Genomic DNA, 23,747 nt, shown 5'->3' on the forward strand with positions numbered 1-23,747 from the left:
AACTACCATATGACTCAGCAGTTGTGCCCCTGGGGATTTATCCCAATGAAATGAAAACTTATACTCACACGAAAACTGAAAAGCCATACATAAATGTTTATAGCAGCTTTATTCATAATAGACAAAAACTGGAAACAACCCAGATGTCCTTCAACAGGCAAGTGGTTAAACATATTGTGATGCATCCATACCATGGAACACTTAACAATGAAAAGGATGAATTGTTGGTTGTTGATACATGCAACAACAACCTGGATGAATCTGCAAAGAATTATGCTGAGTGTGAAAAGACAATCCCAAAAGGTCAGAGACTGTATGGTCCCATTTAAATAATATTTTGAAATGATACAACTATAAAAATGGAAAACATGTTAATGGTTATAAGCGGTTATGGGAATAGGGGGAAAGGTAGTGAGAATGGCCATCACAGGGCAACATGAAGGATTCCTGTGGTGATTGAAATGTTCCTGGTTGTGGTATTTACTGCAGTTTTGCAAGATGATACCATTGGGGGAGCTGGGTAAATGGTATATGGTATCTCTTTTCTTTCTTTTCTTTTTTCTTTTCTTCTTTTCTTTCTTTCTTTCTTTCTTTCTTCCTTTCTTTCTTTCTTTCTTTCTTTCTTTCTTTCTTTCTTTCTTTCTTTCTTTCTTTCTTTCCTTTCTTTTCTTTCTTCTTTCTTTCTTTTTCTTTCTTTCTCTTTCTTTCTTTCTCTTTTTTTCTTTCCTCTTGAGAGAGAGAGAGAGAGCATGCACAAGCCAGAGAGGGACAGAAGGAGAGGAAGAGAATCTTAAGCAGGCTCCAAGCTCAATGTGAATCCTGACACTGGGCTTGATCTCACAACCCTGAGATCATGACCTGAGCTAAAATCAACCCAAATCAAATTGTGGTAATACAATTTGAGCCACCCAGGCACCTTGGATTATCTCTTATAACTGCATATAAATCTACAATTCTCAGGATAAAGTTTAGCTTAAAAAAGTCATTGAGGGCTTTATCTTTACCATTCTAAAAAAAAAAAAATACTCATGTCCAGAATATATTAAAAACTGCTATAAATCAATAAGGAAGAAACCCCAGAAATACTCAATAGAAATTTTTAAAAAGAAAAAATTGAACGGACATTTAATTTTAAAAGATGTGCTAGGGACGCCTAGGTGGCTCAGTCGGTTAAGCGTCTGCCTCTGGCTCGGGTCATGATCTCAGGGTCCTGGGATTGAGTCCCACATTGGGCTCCCTGTTCAGCGGGGAGCCTGCTTCTCCCTATGCCTGCTGCTCCCCCAGCTTGCACTCTTTCTCTTTCTCTTTGATAAATAAATAAAATAAATCTTAAAAAAATAAATAAAAGCTGTCCTACTGGCCAACAGACATATGAGAATATGGTCAAATCATTTGTCATCTGGGGAACATAAACTAAAACCACAATGAGAATATTCAAAATTCAAATAGGCTAATATCATATTTTGATTATGATATGGAGCAATTTTGATTATGATATGGAGCAAATGAACTCTCTTACACTGTTATACTGGTACAACCATTTTAGAACATTGTTTGTTAGCATCTTAAAAAGTGAATATATGCATACTCAAGGAGTTAGAAATTTCATTCCTGGATATATACCCAACAGAGATTCATACACATGTATTCCTAAAGGCATTTAAAACAATGTTCATAACAACAGTGTTTGAAATAGTCCCTATTCAGTACTAGTCAGTACTATTCAGTATTTGAGTAGTCTGGGAACGATGCAAATGTCCATCAGTAATAGACTGGATACATCAATTATGTTATATTTATATATTGAATATCCTACAGTAATGGTTCTTAAAGTGGTCCATAAATCCTGGAGGTTCCTGAAACCCTTTCAGGGACTCTGTGAAGTAAAAGCTACTTTCAAAACACTGGGACATGTTTGCCTTTTTTTTTTTTTTCACTGTGTTCACTTTTGCATTGATCACCCAAAAGCAAAGGTGAGTAAAACTAGTATCATAATCTAAACCAAGGGGTTGGCAACAACTGTAGAATAATCACTGTGTGTATTCCTCACCACTAGGAACTCATAGCAGGAAAAAATCCTCACATAAGAATGTCATTGATAAAACAGTAGAAATTATTAATTTTATTAAATCTAACTTTTTAATACACTTTTTTAATAGTCTGTGTGATAAAATGGAAGTATGCATAAAGCACTTCTTCTGAATACCAAAAAACACGATAGTTGCTTTAAGAGAAAGCACTATGCAATTGTTAGAGTTAGAAGCTAAAATAGCTGCTTTTGTCACAGAACCTCATTTTTATTTGAAAGAATAACTCAAAGACAAAATTGCAGTTATTAAGACTTGAATGTTTGGCAGATATTTTCTTGAAAATAAACAAAGTAAAACTGTCATCTCAAATAAAGCAATCTGACACTATTTGCTGCCAAAGATAAAATTTAGTTTTCAAATCTTAAATATTAGAATGTTGGAAAACATGTATCTGCCTCTTTGAACTTAACAGTTTCCCAGTAGCTAAAAGTTTTTCTTATAAGATTGATGGTGACATGGTTTTTATCATGTTGCACAAGGAAGCATGTCAACATTAGGGAGACCTACATAACTCAGGGAGCCAATATTCCCAAAGCCTGTTAGGATGCATGTTACAAAATCATGTATGAGTTAAAATATCCATTCAAAGTTCAAAATAGATCAATACATTTTAATGTAACAGAGGACAAAAATTTCACTGATAAATGTTTCAACTAACCCTTCAGAAACTACTACTTGTTGAGTTTTGGTGTAGTATCAAAGAATGTCTACAATTTTCTGAAAAGGCTATTAAAATGCTCCTTTCTTTTCTAACTATGTATCTTCAAGGGGCTAGATTTTCTTCATATATTTCAACCAAAAAAAAAAAAATAGTACAACTGACTGAGTAAAGAAGCAGATACAGGAAACCAGCTGTCTTGTTACTAAGCCAAATAGTTATTAAAGAGACTTGCAAAAATATAAAACAATACTATTCTTTTAAAATTTTTTGTTTTGAAAAATAAAGGTATTCATTAAAAGTGTTATTTATGTTTAAATATAATGGGTTTATTACTGTTATTTTTAAATGAATTAATAAAGGCACTACTTTTTTAAATTTTGTTTTAATTTCTAATGTGATAAATATCAATAGATACAGTCGACATAATCAAAAGCTTTTTGGAGTCCTCAATCATTTTTAAGAGGGTAAACAGGTCCTGAGAATTACTGTGCTAACACTATGAAAATGAATGAATTACTACTTCATGCAATGATGTAGATAAATTGCACAAACATAGTGTGGAGTGAAATAAGCCAGAGAAAAGCATATATACTGTGTTATTTCATTTACAAAAAAGTAACAAGGTGAAAAACTAATGTACAATATTAGATGCCAGAATAATCCCTACTTTGGGGAAAGAGAGGACTAGTGATTAAGACGGGACGTGGTTTGGGAGTGCTTCTGGGTTGCCATTACTGCTGCATTTTTTTAATCTGGGCACTGGTCACATGTTCACTCTGTTAAAATTCTTAAATCTGTGTATTTGTGATTTGAACACTTTCTTCTATGTATATTGTATTTCGATAAGATAAAAAAATGTTTATCAGCAAAGACTCAAAAATATGAAAACAATACAATTTTAAAACCCCAGTTACAGTTTTGGAGTATGGGAATAGATGAGTCCTCTGTTTTCTTTTATTTCCTTTTTTTTTGGCAAAATTTTCTTTATTATTGCTGTTTACACATGTTTGTACACATTTATAAGTAAAGCAATCCTTATGAGCATCACAACTGACATAAAATGCTGACAAATTTGACTAATTTTACATCTAAGGCAAAAGCCCAGACTTCTTTCTAATATGATGCCTTGGAGACATGCAGCAGGAGAAGAGAACTCTTGGGGAACACTTGGACACAAAGCAGCTCCCATCAAATAGCACATGTGCTATCTTGCCAAAAAGGGGCGGGCCTTGTGTGGATGGCCCCAGAGAATTAAGTGGGACCAGCAAGGGAGTTTCAGGCAGGCAGACTTCAGGAAGGCATATGAAAAGATATCCAGATTTCCATGTTGCTCAGTGTTGCTAAATGAGAGAATGGGAGGTAGAAAGAGTAGAAGTCCAGGGACTTTGGTTCTTGACCCTTACTAGCCACAGTACATGGGCAAACCCACTTAAAGTTTTTGCAATCTGATTTACCATGTATAAGATGAGGTTCACGGTACCTCCTTTGACTATTCTGAAGAGATGTTATGAAGAGAGGATGAGACTGTAGGCTGAAAGTACTTTGTAAACTGAAAAGGGTCACCCAAAGAAACTATTTGTGGGTAGGTCATGGATAAGATCAGCTGCAAACAGTTGACCTAGATGGTCTCCTCAAACTTCACAATTAGATAAAATGCTGTATGAGCTAAGTTATAAATCAGCTTTCCTCTTCAAATAAATATCCCATCTACAATAGCTATAGCCCAGGGTTGTTTACATCCTTGCTCAGATACTTCATTTCTAATTTCAAATTTGCTCTCTATTGTTAAGTTCAGAAAATATTCATTGTTCACCTACTATTTTCCAGGCACTGGAGTACAAAGATGAACCTCATATCTGGTTTTATGGAGTTTAATGGAAGAGAAGGATGGTTATGAGCTGCCATGGCCAATGTTGAGCCAGCGCTCTGCATGGGACATGGTAACACAGGACCTAGTAAGCACACAGAAGAGGGGACCTTGTCCCGAATCATGTTCAGAGAAGGCTCTGTGGTTGAGACGTTGCTTTAGCGGTATCTTAAAGGAGGGTTTTAAATAGAAGTCTGATGTGGTCCATTAGCATTTTTGATAACTCACTCTTACGGCAATTTGAAAAATGAATTTAATGAAGGCAGGACTGGAAGTAGGGAGCCCTCTTAGGACACTACCATGACAGTGGGGCATCACGGGGTGGAATGAGTGAAGTGGAAAAGTCAAATTCGAGAACTATATGAAACATAAAATCGGTAGGAATTGGTGATTGTATGCGATGGTAAGAATTTCTCCAATATTTCCAGTTTGCCTAGTGAATTAAAATAGATAAACTAAACTAAGAAAAATTAAGAGTGATCATAAGAACAAGAGAAAGAGCAAGTGTAAATGATGTGAGGAGTTGCTGAATTTCAAGTGCTAGAGGTACAGCTGCACTTCCCTAGAATAAAGCTCAGGTGAGACGTCCAAGGTTGATATATTTGTGAGTCATGAGCAACCAGAGGCTAGGCAAACCTTGAGAGATGATAAGCTCCCTCATGGAGACTAAGTACAGAGAGGAAACCAATGAGACAAGGTACGAGACCTAGAAAACACTAGTGAAGTTCAGGTCAGGAGGAGAAAGGTTAGAGAGGTTTAAGAAAAATCAGAAAGAGATGTCATGGAAGCCAAGGGCCATGTAACCATAGTGAATGTACCAGAGAAGTCCTGTAAGATGAGGCCTGAAAATGTCCATGGGATGTGTCTACAGAATTGGTCGTTGGTAACTTCTGTGAGTTATTTCAGAGGAATGATGAGACAGCAACGAGTCAGCTAGAAATGTGGAGTTAAGACAGTGGAGTAGAAGGAGTATAGAGCAACTCATTCAAGAAACTTGACTCATGAAAAAGAGAAACAGAGGCGGAGCAGAGTCACACGATAAAAGGGGAAGAACATGACTCAAATGTATTACCAGGCTGCGGGGAGCTTGGCAGTAGGTGGGAGAAGGTTGAAAAGCAAAGGAAAATGTCCCTGATGGTACAGGTTCTCCAGATAAGCGAGAAAGGATAGGATTGGCAGCCCAACAGAGGTTGAACTCAACAGTTGGGAAGGAAGAGGCTCCTCATGCTCAGAGGTGAAAAGAAGGACCTAGCACTTTACACCTGACAAAGAAGTTTCCATATGCATTATCACATTTAATGTTTAGTCTTCTGACAAATCTGTATTGTGATTGTTCCCATTTTACAGAAGAGTAAAAGGGTAAGGGACTCCAACAAAACACTCCAAGGAAGTGCAGCACTGGAAGATGACTTCCTGGATGCTGCCATCATGTGTGTCTCCCTGACTCGCATTTCCACTCCTGTGTGTCTCCACAGTGCTAGGCAAATGTTACTTTCTTTTTGGCCTGTGAGACATTTCATGCTCTGGAAAGTTGTCATGCTCAGGATGTGGAGACAGGAGGTGAGCGATTTGGGTCGGTTCCAGGGCAGAGGCCCATCTGCCTGGGCAGCCGTGGATGTGGTATGTCAATCAGGGACAAATTCAGAGCAGAGCTCTGCATCGCTTACTGGAACTAAATAGCCTTTGCTTAGCAACTGCCTGTGTGTTAAAGAGCTTGGAAACCTCTGAAGTAGAACAAAGGGCCTCAGAAGGCCATCTGGAGATTTGAGAGGGATGCAGATCTGGTTTAGAGCCTGTGCCCCCTGCCCTCCCTCTGCCTCCTTAGGGAAGGGTTTGGCTACAGGATCCAGACCAGATCTTGGAATGGGGCATGGGGCACATCCTATTGGAGAGTCACCTGTAAGTGAGCTGACCTCAGCTTGGTGGGGTCCACCTTTGCCAGGGCACCCCTGGGGCTGGCCAGCTGCTGGTGATCCTCCTGGCCACAGTGCCTCACAGGAAGTACCCGCTGTCCACTGATGACGGTCGTTACACTTGTCTGTTTGAAGCATCATTAGCCTTGTAATCACAGCTATGTGGCCTCTCAAACACAAGGAAGGCCAAAATCTGAAGGCAGCCCCTCAGACCCTGCTCAGGAACTTGGGGCCAAGATTACAGTTAGAGGTCCTGGGCTCTCCAGCCGAGCACCACACATGCTGGGTCTGGGACTAAACTCTTCACCTGGGCTGTATCTACTGAGGGCTGATATGCTGCACATCTCTTTTGAATCCTCATCATTTTCATTGCTAGTAATTTCTTGCAAACTATTAAGATACGTACACGAATAGGTACTGACAAGATTTTCTACCATCCTATTTATAGTAGCACAAAATGACACAACATAAATATCAACACATGGAAGAATGGCTTATCCTCAATGAGAGAGTATTAGGCAGTCACCATAAATCATGCTCTCCCAAAGGACCACCACTAGCCCACATCACACCTTTGTGTCCCCTTTGGGCAGACACTGTTCCAGGCCTGGATGGATGACTTGAATAGTGTAACAAAGGCTGGATTTCAGCTTCCTTTTGCCACTCTGGCCAGATGTCTTTACTGCAGCCCAGGTGTCAAAAAAGATTTAATGATATGGAACCAGGTTTTTGATATATTCACATTTTCAAAAGGATGTCAGAAAATCATATGCTAACAATAATAACAATTAAATCTATGAATTTGCACAGAAAAGAAAACCTAAAAGAAAATACAGTATGCTAGTCCAATAGTGCTGTTTGCCAAATATTTCCAGTTCTCTCCTCCTGTAGGTACACGGCATGATTACCCTTCCTGCTACCTTTGAGCTATGTGATGCTGGGGAGAAGTGTGCAGAAGCTTGAAGGGCTCACGAGCAATTTGCTAAGTTCTTTTTTAATTGCCACAGCAACACTCAATGTTCTAGATGATGGCTGCTCCATGAGCCAGTGTCTCTGAGTGAGGACAAGGCATAGTAGACTCCTGGTCAACTCACACAGTACTTGCAGCACAAGTGAGAAACATGCCTTTGCTATTTTAGGACAATTAGATTTGGGGGGTGTTTGTTACTGCAACATAACATAATTTATCCTGAGTAATACACACTCCAAAAATGTTAGAATGATTACAGTGGGATGCATTAAAACACATAAAATTCATATGGCTTCATTTCTGTGATCAGTGAAAAAATATCAAGAGAGCTACAGTGAAAGCAAGTATGAGAGCAAATAAATACTCTCAGCAAAAAGCTGGAGCAATTTGAGCACAAGATAAATAACAGGCTTAATGGATTATAGCCCAAATTATAAAATAAATATGGGTGAGTCCCTCCTGATACAAATAAAAGATTGAAAAAATAAATAATAGGACAGAAGAATTTCAAATAATATATGTAGATGTTTCCCTCGCCAGGAGGTCACCCTTAAGGGTGGACTGACTTAAGGACTTGCTTCCAAAGAATCCAGTATGGGAGGGGAACAATAGGAACTCTGCAGCGGAGCAATCTGGCTGACACTACCATGACCATGTGATGATGTTACATGGGTGTCACGCGCCTCTGACCGGACACAATGTGACGAGAAGCACACTTCTTCTCTGTGATTTTCCTTCCAAAGCTCCACAACCCCAAGCTAATTATGAGAAAATATTAAACAGATCAAAATTGAGGCACATTCTACAAAATATCTGACCAGTACTCCTCAAAACTGTCAAGTTCGCGAAAAACAAGGAAAAGTCTGAGAAATTGTCACAAATCAGAGGAGCCTAAGGAGACATGGTAACCCAATGTAATGTGGTGCCCCAGACTGGATCCTGGATTTGTGGGAAAACTAGCGAAAGCAAAATAAGGTCTGGAGTTTAGTTACTAGTAACGCACCAATGTCAGTTTCTTCACTCTGACAAAGGCACCATGGTAATATAAGATGTTAACAACAGGGGAAACTGGGTGAGGAGTACATAACAGTACTGAATATGAACATGAACAAAGTATATGAAAGGTATTCCTAAGTAAAAAGTGTATTAGAAAATACAATGAAATTCTCACAACCTTTCCACCTAAACTCCATCATGAAACTGAGATGGAAGATATGAGTCACTGTTCTCCCAGTCGGACATAGTCCCACATTTCCCTTGGATGTAAACAACTCATTGTACTAAGTGTAATTCTCATGTTTAAAGACAAATAATTTTTGGTAAAACTTGCTCCCCCTAATTGCATGAGCCAACCACTTCATCAGACACTTAACAAAGAAATAGTAATTAATCCCCAAAGTGGTGGAAAAGCTGCCTGGTGGAAAATACAAGGATGGTACCAAATTCACAAAGTCATAAATGGTACTGTTCTTGATAAATAATATAAGGGAATTTTAAGAGTATCATTGACAACTTGATTTTCATTTCATGAACTTATTTTTAAACTTAACCCTATTTAACATGATTCCACTGTAATCAGTCTTCTTTACAATTTTTTGAAATTTCTAAGTATTCACTACTAATTCCACAAAGAAAAAGCAATAACCATGCTGTTTGATTTTAATGTCAAATCTAGATTCCTTTAACATCTGACTGTCTCTGGCCAAAGAAAAAAGAGACAGGTTTAAGTCAAACTCAGGTGAACTCCCATTCACCAAGGCAGGAATGAAACCAGATGTGGAAGAGACTCCCCCTCCCCTGGATCTCATGTTCTCATTGGTCACTCTCACTGTCACTCACCGCTCCCCTCTTCTCCATTGGTGGGGGCTGAGAGGACGAGAGATTTGATTAACAGTGCAATGTCACCGAGTGGCAGTGAGCAACAGAAGAAACTGGGTCTGTGTGCACACTTTGTAGTTAACATGAAACCATCATGAACAGTCTGCTCTTTCCTGGAACGCCTCCTCAGGGCTCCCATGGCAGAGCGGAAACCCTCTGAAAGCAGAACTCTGAATTACAGTGGCTTGTTTCCCACCAGCCCCTTTCCCCCGATTAGAATAATCTCCTCAGGGACACTGTCCATCTCTGTCCCCAAGGGCCAGGCAAACAGAGGCAACGATCAAAGTTTGAGAGACTGAAATGCAACTCATAGACCCTTGTCACTTTGCCGGCCGAATTCTCTGCAGCTGGTAATTCCCTGCCCAGAGTGAGACACTCCATGGGGTCAGGATTTAGGCGACCCTCAGTGTCAGTGGCAACACTTTCGGGTCTGGTCCTCATGCCCCTTGCACTTTAAACCCATCTGAAATTCAGTATTTTTCTGGTTGTGAAACATTCAATAAAGTTTTTCTGTTATGCCTTCTCTGTATAAGGCTGACACACATCTACCATTAAATATAAGTCCTTGGTGGAGACCTGGTTTGGGTTCCCTGACAAAAGCAATTAAATGCTTTCCCTGTTTGTGGTAAGCCATGTATAATATCTACATGTGCGCCCATCAAATGTTAGCAGACTGATAGGAAGAGGGGGCATATGCCCAATGAGCAAGGCACGGTCATGGTCAAGGGGTCTTTGCAGGATATCTACTCCGACGATTCGGGCCAGGAAATGCTCTTTCCTCCAAGTACCCAGATAATTGCACTTTTCTCTGCTATGGAGACATAGCCCCTGGATTCTTAATAAATGTCAAGCAATACTGGAGTAATAATCATATTTCCAGCAATAATGACAAACAACTCATGCTCAGAGTGGCTGAGGAGGGACCAGCTCACCACAGCTCAATTCATCTCTCGTTAAATTCACTCACATATTAATTTCTAAGATGAACGGTGGTTTCTAATTTGTCTTTTTTGAACTGTGATGTTTTTATTAAATTCAATTGTCCTGAGTACATGGAACATGACTACTTAAAAACAAACAAACAAAACACTCCAGTGTAGCAAAGGACAAAAGCTTTGGAATTGTAGGTACCGGGCCTTCTCAAGGAAGCCACCCTCCCTTCTCCTTGCCTCTTTCTTGGGTGTTAGGGCCCCCACAAAGTTCAGATGGATGGGAAGTGTGAGAAAAGAGATGTCTGCTGGTGAAGCCCCCAGTTTGCACTGCTGGGTTATGGTGGCACTGGTAAACTCATATGGCTTCTTTCTCTCCAGATGATGCCTAGCATGGAAGCAACCTGCACACAGCAACTAACATTTCAGAGAGAGAGAAAACAAATGGGAGCTGCAGTTTATAGGGAGGCTTCCTTCTTTCGGCTTTAAGAAGAGAGCCAAGGCCATTTTGGCCAGGACTACCCTGTCACTGCCCACCTCCAGAGCAAAACCCCTGGCCTGAGCCCTCAGGGGGGCCCTGGAGGCAATGGGGGCCCACAGCAGGAGTTACCTGAGGGCAGCCCTGACCTTATCCCTGTCCTCCTTGATGCTGTGCACACCTGCTCACCTCAGCTCTCTTGGGGGTCACACCCAGGACTGGCCAGTAGGCACCCACAGTGGGGCTGTATGCGGCTCACAGGTAACATAATCAACACCAACCCTTCCTTGTCCCTTAGGCTGGGTCCTCACACCTGTAGTCATTGTGAGGACAAAGAGAGCTGTGGCTATGCAGGGTCCCAGCCAGACTGGAGACAGCTTGGCAGGCTTTCAGAAGGGGCACGGTGTTTAAAGCCCAGGTTAAGCAGTTGGTCCTATGGGGGGGGTGGCTCTTCCAGGCAGACGGGCCCACATTTGCCCAACAGTACAGATGAGAGAAGACAGGGTGCGTTATAACAAAATACAGAAGTGGGTCTGACTTGCAGATGGTGTGGGACAGGGGCGAGGGGTGGGCTGAGAAAAGCAGCGAGATCAGGCTTCTGGCAGTGCAGTTGTGGGTCTGGGTCCTCTCCTGGACAGTGTGGGGGTACATGCTGGTTTTTGATCAGGGACAGGACAGGGTCAGATCGGATCTTTAAAAACTCACAGTGGAGGTGGCAAGGAAGTGCTGGGCGGGGCCATCTGCTTTGTTCTCCCTCTGTTCCTGTGCTCAGGCACTTCCACCTCTTGGCAGAAGCGTAACTGATGGGTGGGGACTAAATGTACGAACTATGTCGCCTCCTTCTCCACAAGGGCAGCCAGAAAGCTAGAGTACAGCATGGATGCTTGACTAATTCTTTATAGACTGCATGTTTATGATCTTCATTCCCTAGGAATTGGCTTTCTTCTTCTATTATTATTTTTCCTGATCTCATTTCTTTATTTTATTACATGCATTCTCATCTAAAGGTACCATAAATCCTCTGAGGAGTGAAGCAGGATATAAGTAAATACATGAAATTAAGTTAAGATAACCTGGATATGACATCCCACTAATGCCAGGCTAGCAGCTGAGCCACAAGGCAGATGGTCACAACTGTCCCTCTGCACCTGGAGGGGCCCCTTCCTCCCTACCAATTTCCCTCACAGCCTTCCTCCTCTCCCTCCTCGTCCTCCTCCTCCTCCTCTAGTTCAAACTCCTCCAAAAAGCCCAAGTGAGCCCCCCCCTCCTCTGGGCACCTCCTGAACCTTAACCCTTTGTTACAATGTAATGGTTTCACCCTCCTAGAAGACGGGACTCCCAGGTCAGAGACTGTATCCACTGGCCTTAAGCCAAGGGCCTGGGATATAAGAGGAAATCAATGAATGTGCATAGAACGTTGAAAGAGGGAATATCTGGAGAAGAAATGTGAGCTTAAAGATGAGAGAGACATGGAAATGTAGATGCAGATGGAGTCATAGACGCTGACATATTTTCTGATCCTCCAGAGAAGCTGGAAGGGCACATGACAACTGGTTCCTGCACCACACCGTCCTCCTGGACCACTCTCCCATTTGAGCTCCATGCTCCATTTATATACGGACTTCTCTCTCTCTCTCTGTTCTCCAATATACAAACTCACTTCCACCGTCAAGCCTTGGCACTAGCTGGGTTTGTTTTGGGAATCCACATTCCCCAGATGCTGGATGGTTCCTCTTTCCTCTCGACTTCATCATCGCTTCCAACCTACGGTGATCACAAGGCAGTCTCTAGCACATCATCTATTTCCTTCAGATTATGTCACACTATCTAATATTTTCTCATCTATTCCCTTTCGCTTATAGTTCTGTTTTCCCGAAACCAAGAGCAGACACCTCACCTGGCACCCCAGCCCATACAGAAGCTCCAAAACATAGAAATCCATGAGTCGGGGACCATCTCTAAGAACTGATCAGACACACGCTCATTCAATTGCACTTTTGTTTTACTCAACAACCTCAGCTACTCCCTTCGTCACCCCTAATTAGTAGATCAACCAGCACCCGAGGACCTCTGAACCTTTCTCCCAGGGCCCAGGACTGGACAGCCACGCTTCCTTCTGCTGTCCCCAACCTTCCCTCCTATGCCAGGCCACGGAGCCGAGTTGACACCAGCCCCCATCGGCAATAGCAAAGAGAAGAAAATTTCAGAACTTGCTGTTCTGAGACTTCGAAACACTTTTTTTAATTAACCAAAATGGTTTCTCATAATAGATGGGTCCCAGGGCGAGAAGGCGGCTGTAACTCACATGGCAGGCGCCTGGTGGCCAAGCTGGGAGCAGGCCCTAGCGGGTTGTGAATGGCAGCATCACCTTGGGAGGCCCCCACACTCCTCCTCTCCACGACCATCTGCCAGTTTCTCATTTATAGAGTTGGGGACATTTCTGTCTCATGAACTCAAAAGCATTTTTGCATTGATGAGTATATTTAAGTTTTAAAAACTCATATTTAGAGAAGTAAACAAAAATGTGTTTCCCCCATCCTTAGGTCATAATTTTTCAAAATTTCTTAGGATGTCGATACCTTCCCCTCAAACACCACATTAGTTTTTGGAATGCAGGTGTGTCTCACATTAGGAAATCTAATATACAAAAATCTGAACCTCAAAATAGATTCTTGGGTATAATTCGTCTTTAAAGTAAAGGACTATATTCAGTTTTCAAAAGGATTCAAACTAGGATTCCTTTAAATTGCCACACTCCTAAATTAATTTCAAATCTGTTTCAATTTACAAAATCTTGACCTATAGACATTTTTTTTTTCAGAAACCCATCTACTGTGATTCTTCTTAGATGCCATCTAAGTAGGGAGATCAATAAACAGCACAAGGATTCTTTAAATATGGGGTTCATGGGTTATTCATCTCTATATTTTTAGTGAGGAATGCTATGTCTATTCAATAAATTCATGTGTTGTTGAATGGCATGGGATGAGATATTTATGTACATTAAAATATTGGGTATTGAGCTGAAGACTTGGACCTCAAGTTACTTTGAAACAATCTTCAATGACACCCATCATAAATGGCATACGAACACAGCCTGATTTTATAATAAAAATAGTACAAAAGAGGGGTCCCTGGGTGGCTGTGTCAGTTAAGTGTCTGCCTTCGACTCAGGTCATGATCTTGGGGTCCTAGGATTGAGCCCAGCGTTGAGCTCCCTGCTCAGCAGGGAATCTGCTTCTCCCTCTGCCCCACCCTTCACTTGTTCTCTCTCTCTCTCTCTCTCAAATAAATAAAATCTTTAAAAAATACTAAAGAAGAGAAAGAAAGAAAATCAGAAAATAAATAGCAGAAGGAGAAGGAGGTGAGAAGATCTAGTTAACTTTTTCAGACTAGATGTTTCTGTTTGGATAGACATCTTTGGAGAAAGATGTCCCTAAAGACTTTTCAAACATAATTTAGATTCAATGCACCTTTCAACGGGCAGTGGTCAGGACCAGCTGTTGAGCATATTCCATTGATTTGTGGAACTTGCATAACCTCAGTGCCTGCTCTCTTGGAGAAAGTTCAAGCTATCATCTTGCTGCCAAAAGCAACTTTAGCCCCATTTCTTGTGAGGCTGAATGACCAGAAAAGCACTCAGGGGTGGCTTTGGCCTGCTCTCAGGTGGGAGAGCCCTTGGTGTCATGGTGCATTTGTGGAGCACGGTGACACTGCCACCCTTTCGTGCCAGTCACAGTTGAGGAAATGTGTGATTAGCAAGAGGCAGGACCACAAGCCAGCCATGGGATGAAGTGAGTTCCTGTTGGTATCAATTATTCATTTGTTGTGTGGACTTTGCATTCTTAAGAAGACATGATATGGCAGATCACATTTTAAGGTAAGTTTTAGGAATAAACAGTTGAGGGGAAAATTCTGATAGAGAAAATTCTATCTGTTCGCTGAGGTAGGTGCTTGCTGTCTACTTGAAGAAGGTCAGCATCATCTGATTTTAGCAGTGGGATCCCTCAGTCAGGCCAAGGTCTCTGCTAACATAGCCACTATCCTTTACATGAATGGGAAAAAGGAAGCCCCTTCTGGACTGACAAATGAGAATGAAGGCAGAGACCACCCCACAGCTCACAGCTTGCTAGCTGGAACAGAAGTCAGGGCCCACCCCCAAAACTGCCTATCTCTATGGAGAGCCCTGTGTGGGTTTCCTCTGGCATGATGTCACTGCTTGTCATAGTCCAGCCAGTCTCAGGTTCACCCACCAGTCCCTGTACCATGCTACCTGTCCCCTACCTGCCCCAGGAGACCAGCTTCTCTCTGCCTGGACTATAGGGATGTCGGCACCCATAATGATGAGCAGCTAGTGGTTCAGCAGGCTCTACTCATAGCCAACACTGCCATCGATCCTTTCACGAGAACAAGGGAGAACCTCTCTTACGCCACTGTATTCTCTCCACATTTATTTGAAATCTCGTTCACACAAAACTGAGGGGACTGGGTCTGGCAACACCTAAATCCATCCCTGGAAACATCATCCAGAAAGTGATTGGGGATGTTCAATATAATCAGCAGAGACTTTTCCTCCTCACTAAACAAATAATATCAGGTCAATGCTCAAATGGCCCAGTACCTTCATACTAGAAGATGGGGGAAGTGGCCATCCCACCCACTGAGCTCTGACAATAAACCATGAGCTTTAATAAAACATGGGCATTCCAGGATTTAATTGGGATTGTTTAAAAAATGAGAACCTTGGGGATTTGGGCATGGTGGCTTCTCTCCTGGGACCCTCTTTTCCAGCAAATGTCTGGGGACTCTGTGATGTTTCAGGAAGGGTCCCAATCTGATGAGGTTGCTGTATTTAGCACAACAGTTATAATATCTCATTATAATAAATTAAGTTATAATATTTCATCAGAAACCAAGGGGCCATCCTAAAAAGCCCAGAAATGTGAACTTGCAATCAAGGATGGCTGGACCACAAGTTTGCTCTGTGTGGCTTCCCTCTTTCCTGCGTAAGAAAGGGCCTGTGTGGGACCTGTGTTTAGCAAGCCACTGATTACATTCCCTGAATCTAATGTGACGGAAAGAATACATTAAAATACTTGACCTAAAACACCTTTAAAGGGAAAAGTCAGCTAGAGACTTAAGTGACAGAAAGTTTTTAGAAAAAAAAAATCAGCTGTGATTTTTTAAACACAAAAGACACAAACCAACGTATTAAATAAAATGATCACATAAGAGCAAAAGCACAAAGCACAGTAGCAAACCTATCAACTAAATACTCTGTGTCATGTAAGCACTCTAACCTGGCAATGATTCAAACACTGAGCAACAGAATGGCAACTTTAATATATACCATTAATAGCAAAATGTCTGCTTTTATTGAAGAAAAAAACAAAAACTATGTTGCTCTAAGCAGTTTTGAAATGAATATCTAATTCAAAACTTCCCCTGTGCATATAATTGCATGCTAATTTACATTTTAATTACTTCCTAAGAAATCAGAAGCATTTGTTGACAGTAGAACATAATGTCAACTTCACGGTGCACTGTTGGTGGATGCTTAATGAACTTAATTAGATAATTAGTGATGTTAATTATCCTTCTATTATGAAGATAAGGATGTCTCACAAATGATGCACTTGGTAAAGAAACATCATTAAAGGTATCAGTGTTTGCTTTGTTCATTTACTTCTATTTTTCAAACTCCTGTAACAAGGACTTTTGATAGACTAGTAACATTTAAGATTTCCTTAAAATGGAAAAAGAAAAGCCACTGTCTCCATCCACCCGTGACTGTCCTTCCCTCTTGTTCTGGATAGTAATGCTGTGTGGGTGATGTTGCTGCTCTTTCAAATCCTCTGCTGTCGGGACCTATCATCCACGTTCACTTCTCATACGGAGTTTCTTGATCCAGCCAACTCCTTCCTGGTCACCTCTTGATGATGATGTGATGAGTGGGTTCTAACATCAATTGTTTGAAGAATGGTGTGTGTGTGTGTATGTGTGCACGTGTGCGAGTATGTCAAAGAGACAGTGGAAATGAGAGACAGCACCCTGGTTGGGTGCCCAGACCACTTGAAAAAAACCTCTAGGGCAATTCATGCACGCATGTACACACATGTGCACAGGTGTTGCCCCAGCCTGGCTGCCTTCCCATGAGCCTACGATGCTGTGTCCCCGCCTCCATCCCCTGGATACCTTGCTCCCCTGGGAAGGTCCATTCTGGGTGTGGCATTGGAACACCTCTTCCTGCAAGACCAGGGCCATGATTCATGCTACGTAACTTCAGCATCAGTGAAAAAAGAAACTTCAGGGTTTGAGAAATAAGATAGTGGACCTCATCATTTTTTCCCTTTCTTGCTCCCTAATACATCTAACAACCAGAGAGTAACCAAAGTCCTTTCTGGAAATAATTCCAGTCCAGACATACCATGAAGAGCTCAAAGGCCAGGCTGGGGAGAGTAACACAATTTTTAGGGTCAGTTATCTCTGGAAAAGCATCAGGAGAAAGTAAGTCACTGGCAGCCTTGCCCACGGCAATTATAAAAACCAAGATTCCATTTAGCAGACGGCCTTAGTCACTGTGCTCACATCCATAGAGGGATTTACACTTTTCAAAGTCTCTTTTTAAATCATACTTGCATTTGTGTCCGAGCGGTTTTATTCCTCTCACACACAGTCCCATTTAATTACTTGCTCACTAGACTTTTCCCACCACTGAACACAGTGGGGTTTTCCAACAACACAGCATTGTGATTTCTCATCAAGTGCTTGATTTTAGGTTTTCTGAATCACTCTTCTCTTTCCTATGATTTCCGGTGGCTTTGTCCCTCCAGCTCCTCTCTTGATTTGCTGACAGAGGCTGTCTCCTTGCCCTTCTGCCATGCCAGTGAGAACGTACTATCAGGACCACACCCCTCTCTAGGTCCTCTGGCCTAATTTTAGAAGTCCTCATGTGTCTTAATTCCCCCCCAAATTTAGGCCACCTGCTTCCACACATTTCTCTTAAAGGCACATTCATCTCCTGGGAATATCCTTTCTCTCTTGCCCAAATCATCATGTTGAATTTACAACAAGTTTAAGTAAAACAGTCCCCATGACAATCTTCTGAATTTCAGATTTTTAAAATTTCTTACAGATTTTTGACGGAAACTCTCACAGCAGACAGACTCTGGGAACTCTGACTTCTGTTTCCACAGTTGCATTTTGACTTCCTCAGCTGCTACCTGCTATTCCACCACTGACTTTGCTTCATGTCAAAGCCGATTTCTTTCTATTTTCAAAAATCCCTTCTCAGCCCTGGGGCTCTCCTGCCCCATGAACCTTCCCCCCGGGTAAGTGACAGCTGAGGCTTCCTCCATAAGTGCCGTGCATGTCCTGAACTCAGAAGCGCCGAAGCACCAAAGTCAAAAGCATTGTGTCCTTGTCGGTCCCTCCCCTCCTTCCGGAGACAGGGGCACCAAGTTCTCTGAGGCTCATTGTGCCTTCAGCCTCAGCAAGACCAAAATCACACAGCAGCAGGAGACGAATACAAACATGCCAGAAAGAAAGACTAGGAACTGCTTGATCACTCCCCCAGTAACTGCTAAAGCCTTCCCATTCTGCACACTTGCTTCCCTTTCTGCAATTTTTATTTGGGTTTCATGATTTCTTTAAAGAGAAAATAAGTATACAGAAACATTTACGCATGAAATGATATGATGTCTGGGATATTGCTTCAAAATTATTCCATGCAGCGGGGAAAAGTGGGTAGCGATAGAGATGAGACAAGATTGGCCATGAGTCGAACACTGTGGACCTGAAGTGATGGATAGATACATGGGGATTCATCTTACTATTTTCTCTACTGCGGCATATGTTTGAAACTTTCCACAGTGATTTTTAAAAGAGATAATGGGTAAAGTGCTCAGAGTTGGATGGTCAAAAATGTCATTTCCCTTACCAGGGACCCGGGCCAGGGCTGTCCTTCATTCAGCTGTCACCCAGTTGCTGGCCTCAGCCAGCATCTCTTCCTCCACCAGGGGCAGGGCTGCTCTGTGTCTGAGCCTGGGACAGTGGGCCTGGGCACACAGTCAGGGAGGGAGCCAATGGCAAGTCCGCGGTCACCCTGCCCACAAAGGTGTCCCATCTCTGAGATCTTGGTTCCCATGCGTGGGCATGGACTGTCTTACAGGAGGCCCTAGTGTACCTGGTGGGCAGAGGGCTCACCCACGGAGCAGCCGTTAGAGACCAGGGACCTTGGAGCAAATGCATTTCGCTTTTGTGTCCTTGTCAGGCTAGGCAGAGAATTCCTGCCAAGAACTTGTCTTTGGTACTTTAGCAACTGCAGAGTGTCACCCCCGGCTGTGGTGATTTCTCATCCCTTCTATTAATTCTCGTACAGCCCTGGCTTCCCTACCTGGGCCATTTCCACTTTGAAGACAGCAACCGGAAGCTTGCTCGGCTATCTCCGAAAGCTGTAGAAACATGTGGACACCGGGCCTGGCCCTGCTCCAGAGGGTCTTACTCCTCTATAAGCCCCTCAGCTTTGCTTGGAGGCAGGAGTGTGCAACTCCCTCCTCAGATGGGGTCCACCTGGCCCCTGCATGGAAGAGCTGTCTGCACATGTACCACTGATCCCAGGAGGAAAATGGGGTAAAATCCTGCTCATGCTTTGCTGAACAAGACACAGGTCAGGCAGTTGCGCCCACCCAGCAAGATTCCTACCCTCTCATGGGCTAGAAGTGGGCCTGAACTCTCAACCCCCTTCCTCTGGCTTGTTCCTCCCATGCTCTGCAGATCCAAAAGAACCATGAGAATCACACGCCTCCCACACCTGCCACACCCCAGTGTCCTTTCTCCTCACTGTCTGATTACAAAGAGTCCAGGGCCTCTGTCTGTGGCAGCCCTCTTCTTTTGCTCAGCCCAGCCTTGGTTCAACAGAATTTTCTTGTGTGTTCTTTGATTTCCACTGCTCCAACCCCTGCCCCTGCAGCCTCCATTATCTCCCATCTAAATGATGCCACAGCCACCAGCCTGGCCCCTCTCAGCGGGGCTCTAACCTCCAATCCTACCCCTACAGACAGAAACGGACTGCTCCCCCACTACTTAAGCCCTCACTTCGGGCACATCTAGCATGAGCCATGGCGTCCTCCCTGCATCCCGGGGTGACCTCCATCATCCCCCTGCTCACAGGACTCACATCCCCTCATCCTCACGGCCCCTTCCCACCCAGCCTTTCATGTCCTGTCTGCCTGTTTTCTGTTTGCTAATGCTCTTTCTCTAAAAAAGAAAAAGAAAAAAGGGAAGACTGCCTACTACATACTTTGGAATAATTCTTCATTTACAGAAAAGTTACAAAGATAGTCCAGAGGGTTCCATCAACCCCTCACCTGCTTCCCCATAATGTTAACAACATACACTGCCATGGTGTGTCTGTCAGAGCTAAGAAGCCAGCAGGAGTTGCTGATGTTTTTTTCAACTTACTGTTAAAGAAGAAAGTCTAAAACTGGGTCGGCAAGTTGCACACAGTGCTGGGAAGAGGAATGACTGGCCGGGGTACACACTATGGGTTGCTCTAAGCTGAAGGGGGACATCAGGAGGCAGCTTCTGGGACAGCATCGTTGGTGTCTGGTGGCCTCAAGGGAGCCCAAGGTCCCAAGCTCTGTCTGACAGGCTGACCCCCACAGCCTTCATTCACCACAGGAGAGGCCATGACTCCACCATCTGATCCCAGAGGGGACCGTGATGGGGTCAGGAGAAGAAAAGGAAGAAGTAACATCCATCATACCAGCCTTGCCCCAAAGTTCAGCTAACCTGCCAAGAGGAAAACATTTTCCACTGAAAACAAAGATAGGTAAAAGGAATTAGGAATGGTACATCGTATGTCTCACTCCAAGGAGCAATTTATCAGTGCTACAAAGCTGTCAGCTGCTGACATGATAAGGAATAACATCAAATGAATAATGTTTCCTCCAAAACCAACTCCTTTAATTACAAGCCTCTTCTTTCCAGAAGAGAGACAGAAGATGAAGAAACACCAATTTCATGCACTTGTGCCTGAATAATGTCTCCATGCTGCTTTTTCCAGATGGCGACCTTCTCACTGGAGGGACTAATGATGTGGGCATATTTAGGCAAAAACCAATAACGGAGTCTTTAACCTTCAACAACAAAAAGCGTGTTGTACAAAATGTTCCTTGGGATACATTAGAAAATATCAATTACATTGCTCACTGAGGTGTAATCAGCTGTAATAATCAAAATTAATTTTTAAAAATAATTAAACAGACCCCAGGGCAGATAGTTGATGCTCTTCTCCTATGACATCACAGTCTACATATGTACCTGAGAAGTTGTGCCTTCTGTTAGCAACAAAGGCATCTCGCGAGGATGAGTGATGGATGCAGGATGTGAAGGCTGCTGAGTTTCATCTCAATGAAAAGAGGGAAAGCATTTTATTCCCTCGCTCCATACAGTTCTGCACACATTCTTCAAGAGCCTCTTATGTACCAGGCACTGTGCCCAGCCCAGAGCAAGTTACTGGTATAGGATGCTCCAAAGCAAAGACACAGTTCATTTTTAAAATTAAAACAGTCCACTTTGTTTCGAAACAAATTTGTCTTTTAAAAGTCCGCAAGATAATATGAGCTGAAGGAAGGATGACTAAATCAGATCGAAGAGGGACAAGGTTCAAACAGGAAGGCAGAAGCAGGGAGAGGGGTGTGTGCATGTACGTGTGTGCACATGTGCATGTGTTTTGCAGACATTTATGGCTCTGGGTATGTGCAGTTACAAGAGCTGGGCCACGGTTATCTCTCTGAGCTTCTGAGTGCCCAGATGACTGTGCCGAGAAATCTAAGTGTGACAGAGTGTTCATGAGTTGCTTTGGAAAGGCACAGGTCTTCCTGATGGTGACAGCTAAGGGAGATGTCACCCAGGGCTGCCCTCTCCCCACTTCAGTCCGGCCACACCGTCCTTTGCTGCCTTAGAACACCCCAGCACATGCCAGTCTCAGCACCTTTGTCTAATGGTCCCCTCTTTGCCTGACCACTCTTTCCGGAGAGTCCCTTCCTTATTTCTCTGTTCCCACGCCCCTTTCCAGAGAGGGCTTCTGACCACCTTCACGTAAATAGCCAGCCTCTCCCACTTACCCTGCTCCATTTTTCCTCATTGCAATTAACACCCTCCATATTTACAAATTATTTATCTGTTGATTGTCTATCTTTACCTCCTAAAATGCAGTCTCCATGAAAGCAAAGAATATGTCAGATTTTCTTTCTTCTGTAGCCTCAGTGCTTAGCAGGGTACAAAGTAAGTACTTAATAAATATTTGTTGAGTGAATGAATGAATGAATGAATGGAGACCTCAACTGATGTGGAAGACAGTATCTTCAGCAGCCTGCCTTCACCAAAGACAGCCAATTTAAAATATTCTTGCCTCCAGATCTCTCCATGTGAGCCCACAGCAAACTATTACAAGCCATTTGTAGACCTACAGGGCCTCAAACACTGCAATCTATTCCAGCTTCTTTCAGATGAACCATTTCTCAACCAGTCTCCCCAGCACTGAGAGGCAACAGAGCCATGCCAATGACAGTGACCTGGGAGGGGGTGGGGGACTGGCAAGAGGCACATCCCTAGCCCACAAGGGTTCCCACATAATGCATGCCCATGTCCAGCATCCCAGCTGTCGCTTCCCTAGCTTCCACAGCCAGACTGAACTGACCTCCTGGGGACAGAGCTGACTTGCTCAAGGAACGGAAGTTCCAGGATGAAGGCAGGGGAAGAGGGGCTGGACCCCCGCTAGTCAGGAGCAAGTGCTTGGGCACAGATGGGGATGCTCCAGCTTCTGGGGCTTGGCACAGCCATACCACCTGTGAGATGGTCCTCCCTTTGGCAAGGACTGATAAGGTAAGACGGAATTTCAGAAACTGTCTTCCATTTCTAAAGCCCTTGCAGTTTCCAAGGGCTTCCACAGGTTCTAGTGTAAACAGAACACAGTCCCAGTTGTAAGATCAGGAATTGAGGCTCTGAGAGGTCACAGAATTGCCCAAGGTCATGTGTGGCAGTACAGAGACAGGAGATCCTTTCTTCACACTGCCATTTCCTGGCTACAAAGCCCTTGACTTTTTTTTTTTTTTTTTTTAAGATTCAGTTTCCACATCTATATAATGGGGCTGATAATAGCTTCGTGATACACCTGTTACGAATCTAAATGAGTTGTTCACTCACTCAGTCAGCCAGTCAACAAGCTTACCGAGCAGGGTTTTCCACAAGCCAACATGCTGAGGACACAGCCTACCCTCAGTACTGAACACCAGGTGGTCACACAGCCCTGTCAAGTTCATTTTCTGTCTTCCGTTCTATGTTTGGTCTCTTTCCCCAGACGTCCTAAATCCTCTTCCTTCTGAAGCTTGGAAAGAGGAGAATCTCCTTCCCCTGCCCAGGCAGCCCTTACTCCCCTCCTCCCTAGTATCTGATGATAGTGCCCTCCCATCAGTCACTGGCCACAATGGACAACAGAGCCATGGGAACAGCAGAGCCCATATTCAGAGTAGGTGGTATTTGGAGTCAACCTCATTTTCCAAAGTTACATGGGCCGAGAGCTCCAGTTGTGTCATGTGTCTATCAACCATCTATCCCACCTCCCTGGGGAGCCCCTTCCCACAATTCCCCACAGTTTTCTATCCCATTGTGTAGATAAGGAGATAAAGATTCAGGGAAGTTAAGTAAATAGCCCAAGGTCTTCTGACCCTAAGGTCATGTCCATTCAATGACCATAAACTGCCTCTGAAAATAAGTCAGTGACCCCAACATTAGAATATGACAGATCGTGTTCTCCAAAAAGAGCCTCAGCAGTATTTCTAGTCCTACATGCTCTTGCAGAACCTTACCACTTCCCTACCAGAAGGTAGAGTCTATTTCCCTCCCCTTGAACTTAGGCAGAACTCTGTGCCTGTCTCGACCAAAGAAAAGCAGCAGA

The 23,747-nt window shown here is 43.2% G+C and overlaps 1 protein-coding gene across 9 annotated transcripts in view; it reads right to left on the bottom strand.

The window, feature by feature from the left end:
• WDFY4 (WDFY family member 4) overlaps positions 1-23,747 on the bottom strand; it is a 295,199-nt gene that overhangs the window by 124,100 nt on the left and 147,352 nt on the right. The gene's annotated exons all lie outside the window — the stretch shown is intronic.

This window comes from Eumetopias jubatus, unplaced genomic scaffold (assembly GCF_037043125.1).
Source record: "Eumetopias jubatus isolate StellerSeaLion01/CBP00866 unplaced genomic scaffold, mEumJub1_p1.0 scaffold_17, whole genome shotgun sequence".
In the NCBI taxonomy this organism is placed as follows: domain Eukaryota; kingdom Metazoa; phylum Chordata; class Mammalia; order Carnivora; family Otariidae; genus Eumetopias; species Eumetopias jubatus.